The sequence below is a fragment of the Lipotes vexillifer genome, unplaced genomic scaffold, assembly GCF_000442215.2.
Source record: "Lipotes vexillifer unplaced genomic scaffold, Lipotes_vexillifer_v1.1 scaffold149, whole genome shotgun sequence".
Lineage (NCBI taxonomy): Eukaryota > Metazoa > Chordata > Mammalia > Artiodactyla > Lipotidae > Lipotes > Lipotes vexillifer.
The window spans coordinates 2792808-2797978 of NW_006779962.1; the positions used below are offsets into that span (position 1 = coordinate 2792808).

General features: G+C 57.3%; 1 pseudogene; it reads right to left on the reverse strand.

Annotated features, from left to right (window-relative positions):
• Nucleotides 1-1309: 1309 nt before the first annotated feature.
• On the reverse strand, nt 1310-1666 carry LOC103091641 (transcription elongation factor B polypeptide 2 pseudogene; annotated as a pseudogene).
• Between the last annotated feature and the right edge of the window lie 3505 nt (nt 1667-5171).

Genomic DNA, 5171 nt, shown 5'->3' on the forward strand with positions numbered 1-5171 from the left:
TGTGGGCCGGGCACAGACCCCTTCATGTCTGCCTGTTGCTGGAAGAGCTCTGTCTGAGCAAGACGTCTTTTTGTGGCTGTTTTCGCAGCCACTCTTCTGACCCCCACAAGGGATTCTGCTTACTCTTTGCTGGAGCCTGGCCTCTGGGTGGCGCCTGCCCTCATGAGCTCCCGCCTTTGGGCACACACCCTCTCACAGAGAAGTCAGGTGACTGCCCAGCAGCAAACATCCCCCCTCCCCCGCCCCCTGCCATCGCTCCACACACACCCCCTCCAGTGTCCGGCCCTGGGGAATCCCAGGACGCTGCCATCAGCCAGCTGTGGTGTGGATGTCCTCCCAGGGTCCCACCAAGAGATTGAACACCCATAGGTGACCAGTCCTGGTGACGCCCTGGCTCCCTCCCTGGGTGCTTGTTCATCATCCCACAGTTAATGACAAGTTATTAATTATTAATACAAGCGTTGAGCACTGTGCTCAAGGGGCCCATGGGAGAGACGTCCAGGTGAAGAGAAGCTCACACTACCATGGACCAAGCGCTAAACCTGAAACAGGCCCAGGGTGCTGTGGATCCTCCAATTCCAACCTTGAGCAACGTGGTGGAAAACGCCTTCCTTGCATTTAGCTGACAGCCGTCTCCTTGTCGCTTTCCACCTCCTGATACTAATTCAAACGCCACCCAGGCTCCTTGGCTGCAGGATTCTAGATTTATTCTGGAAGTCGGACCCAGAAGGGCAGTCAAGAGGCCTCTCTTCCACCGAGGGAAAACAGAGCACTCACAAAACTATTTGTCAAGCAGATTCATGCTAAGTTGGTTTGGTTTTTTTAATTGGCCAGGGGCCTAGAATCCGACTGGCAGCAATGGAGCAGACAGATGGGATCCTATATGAAGTTACTGATGCATTCAACTTAGAAAGAGAAGAAAACCTTATTAGTCAAGGTTTCAAAGGCTGCGACTTCACAGGAAGCCTTCTCTGGCCCAGCCAGCTGGGCCTGCATCCCTGGCTGGTACCGCCCGGCTTTGCCAGGCCCTGCTCAAGGCTCCCAGCGTCTCAGCCAGGTGCCAGCAGCCAAAAGCCAGCCCCGTGCTTGTCCCCCAAGAGCTGCTGCTTCCTGAGTCCCCGGGGGTTTCTGTCTGCCCTCCCGCGGGCTGGACCAGGCAGGAAGCTCTCCACAGCTGCCTCCCTGTCCCATCCTTGCTCTGAGCTCAAAGTGACCTGTTCTAGGTTGAAGTGTGCCCCCCACCCAAATTCACAGTTTTTTGGGGGGACACCCAAATCTCTTTTATTGCGGGGGGGAGTGGAGTGGTCTTTCACTGCATGGTTTGTTCATTGGCGTGGCTTCCTGAGTCCCGCGGCTTCATCACAGCCAGAAGCTTGCGTGCTCTGGAGAAGGGCTGGATGCGCAGGGCCTCAAAGTCTTCACGTGCCCTGAAGGCTAGCCCCACGGTGGCTGGGGCCTGAGGCTGTGCTGTCTGGCTGGTGAAGCCACACTCGCCCAGTGTCTTGCCATCGTCCGGAAGCTGGTTGTCCTAGTACAGCCGCTGCTCCTCCGGCGGCCGCTTAAGGATGCCCTCGACGATGCGTTTCGGCTCAAACACGGTGCTCGATTCCTTGGCGTCTGTGAAGATGGTGGGCTTGTGGCGCCAGATCACACAGAACACGTCCATCACGGCTGCTGCCGCTTCCCCTCAATGCGCCGGCACAGCCGCGCTTCCAGATTCATATGTTAAGGTCCTAACCCCAAGTATCTCAGAGTGCGACCTTGTTTGGAGACAAGGTCTTTGTAGAGGTCGTAGTTAAAGTGAGGTCCTTAGAGCAGGCTCTACTCCAAGATGTTGTCCTTACAAAAGGGGGACGCGTGGACACAGACACACGCACAGAGAGCAGAGACTCAGGTAGAAGGCGGCCATCCACAAGCCGAGGAGAGAGGCCTGGGGCAGATCCTTTCCTTGGGGCGCTTGGGAGGAGCCAGTCCTGCCGACACACGGATCTCAAGCTTCTGGCCTCCAGACAAGTGTCAGTTGTTTAAGCCGCCCGGTTTGCAGTACTGTGTGAGAGCAGCCCTGGCAAAGGAATACATGACCTCACCCAAGAGGCCTCCCATCTCATGGGCTCCACCCCCCAGGATCCCAGCATGTGGCCTGGACACAGACATCTGCCCAGCCCAGGGGTGCTCACCAGGCCTGCTCTCCTGTCACGCCCACCCGGCCCCCGCCACGGCCATCTACTTGTCCGTATATCCCCTCACTGTGGCCAGGTGGAAATCTCCCTTCCGAGGAGCTAGAGGAGTGGTCTGGGCTTGAGTTCATCGTCACCTCCTGAGAGCCCTGGAGGACGTGTCCCAACCCACAGGGCTGAGCCAGGCACCCTGGGACAGAGCCTGGGAGCACCCTGAGTCCAAGATGCCTCACCTCGCCTGACATCTGCACACCTGCAGTGTTCCAGGTACTGGGCAGCATCATCGATGACATTAGGATGGATGAGACTGGGCTTCCCTGTGGTTACAGAGCTCACAGTAATCCTTTACGTTTGTTTTCAAGGCATATGCTTTCAGGAGGTCAATAAGCAAAGCGTATTATACAGCATTATATCCTCGCTCACCAGGGTGGAAGCAACCAAGTCAGTCCTCCTTCTACGGCTTATCGTGAGTGCCCACTCCACGCCACGCATCAGCGATCTCACTTAAGCCCTTCAAAGATCCTTCCAGGGTAGTTAATATCATCCCACGTCACAGATGAGGAAGGCGATGCTCAGAGAGGTTGGGAGCTTGCAGAAGGTGACAGAGTTGCTAAGGGACCCATTTGGGGTTCAAACTTGACCCCAAAATTTGTGCTGAGGCCACCCTGGCATGCTCCCCCTCCAGGCTCGGCCCACACGCTCTGCACAGGGTGTCGTTCTGAGGACCGGGAGGGCAGTTCCGCCAGGCCGTGGGCTCTGGGGTCACCCCCTACCCCCAGCCTGTCTCACAGCACCTGGCGTTTCCGAATTTTGCTTTATGAAAAAGTTTCAAGTCACACGGCCACTGAGGACGCAGAAGAGGGGCTCCGTTTTACAGCGTATGGAGCTAGTTTTCCGTACTCTTGACAGCTTCAAATCATTCTCCCCCGGGAGTTGGGGTGGGGGGCGGGGACAGGCAGCCCTCATCCCACTACACGGTGTTTGCGCTGGACCACAGATGTGGATAAACCCGGGACCCCGCCCTCAGCACCCCCGATGGCTGTTTGACAGCCATCACACAAAACTCTCAGGTCCTGTGTGGGTGCATATCAAGGTCTGTGGGCGCCCCAGGGGTGGGCCTGGACCTTCCAACCACGCCCGGCTTTTCCGTCGCCCACACCCCAGCAGCTGCTGCCCACCTCTGCGGGACGATGAGGGTGAAAGTACTTGGAAAGCGGAAGGAGAGCTCAGCTTAAGGGGGCTTCCGGTCCAGGTAGGCAGAGGGGCTGGGAGGGTGGGGGAGATGATGAAGAGCTTGGGGTGGCAAGGGCCCCCCTCTTTTCTGACTCGGACAAAGCTTTCTTAGGAAACACTGCACTTAATCTCCCCATTTAGAAGCGAGGAAAACTGAGGGCCACTGGTCGCAGTGGAAGGTCCTGGGCCAAGCCAGGTGAGGGGCCTCCCCCTACACTCCCCCACTCCCGGCCCACCCGGGCACCAGTAAGCCTCGGCTCCCCCTGACCCTTGCCCTGCCCCTCCTCTCCCCAGGTTCCCATTTCCTGTCAGGCTCGCTGATCCATTCAGGTCAGAGCCACGGGCTGGAGGCCAGGCAGAGGGGTCACTGCTAACTGCATGCTAATGACAGCAGGGACCAATCAATCTCCCCCTTAATCAGGCAATCAATGTGCACTGCAGGTGTGTCCGATCCAGGCCTGCAACGGGAGGGAGTAGGGAAGGGGGAGGGAGGGGAGGGAGGGGGAGAGGAGGCTGGGAAGTGGGGAGCTCGCTCCCAGCCCCGTCCTCTTCTGCATCCCAGAGAGTCGGCTGCAAATTGAAATCACTGCTCAGGAAAGAACTGAGGGGGAAAGAGAAAGGGAAAAAAAGATGGCATCTTTTTAATTAAGGCTCAGAGCTTCAGTCGCTAATGAATTCTAGGTTCTCGGGAACCCCAGGGCAAGTCAGGGTGGATAGAAGCCAAAACACTTCCTCCTTCCCCTCCCCTGCGTCCCCTTAACTGGGGGGCGGGCGCGTTTAAACCTTCTACTGGAGGACCAGGAGGTTCCCCACGTCCTCCTGCCTTTTAGAGTTGGAAGGGTCACCCAAGGTCACGGCCAGGCCCCTCCCGCCCAGGACTCCTCTGTCAGGGTCCCTCTCAGCCTTGCTTTAGGAGGGACTGTTCTTAGGAGAGCTGCCAACAGGCTGTTTCCTGGTTCTTTCTCTGAACAGCCCTCCCCTGCACCCGCTGGAGTGTTCAACCTTTACCACTGATTGCATACCTACTGTGTGCCGGCTTTAGAGACAACGGCGCCCTGAGTTCCCCCAACCCCCTCATGTATGTAACCTAGTTGCTAAGATTATCCCATTTTACAGATGCGAAAAACAAGGCTCAGTCAGGATCATGGAATCTGCCAACATTTCAGCCAAGGTGGGAGGGCGAGGACATGGCCGCTTGGCCTCCAAATTCTCTTCCCAGGAGCCCCACAGTCACTCCGGCTCCAAGATCCTAGTTAGGATCATGGCACTCCCCCCACCCCCCCATGCTCTGAGGTGCTCTGATGCTGCCCCCCAGCTCTGCAGCTCCTCAGCCCCCCATCACCTGCCTCAGCTTTTCCCCTTTTACAGATTAGCCTAGGATTCAGATCTAGTTGTCTGTGGAGTTCCTTCATTTCCAAAGTGTGAAGGTACCGAGTTATGGCAGTTGGCACTTAGGCTGTGTTTGTTCCTTACCGGCTGTGTGCTTATAAGCAAGTTGCTGGCTGTCTCTGGGCTCAGCAGACAGTGTGTGTGGCGTGACCCAGCTACCAGGCCCTGGCCCACTGTAAGGCCTTCCCTGTGCCTCACTTCCCCATCTCGACAGATGAGTCACCTGAGACCCAGAGAGGTTAACTAACTTGCCCAGGTTCACCCAGCAAACCCAGGGCAGCACAGGCGCTGGGCACGTCTCTGTGCCCAGAAAACCTGAGAACCTTCCACTCCCACCTCTCCTCCTTGGCGCCCCCAGAGCCGTCAGATACA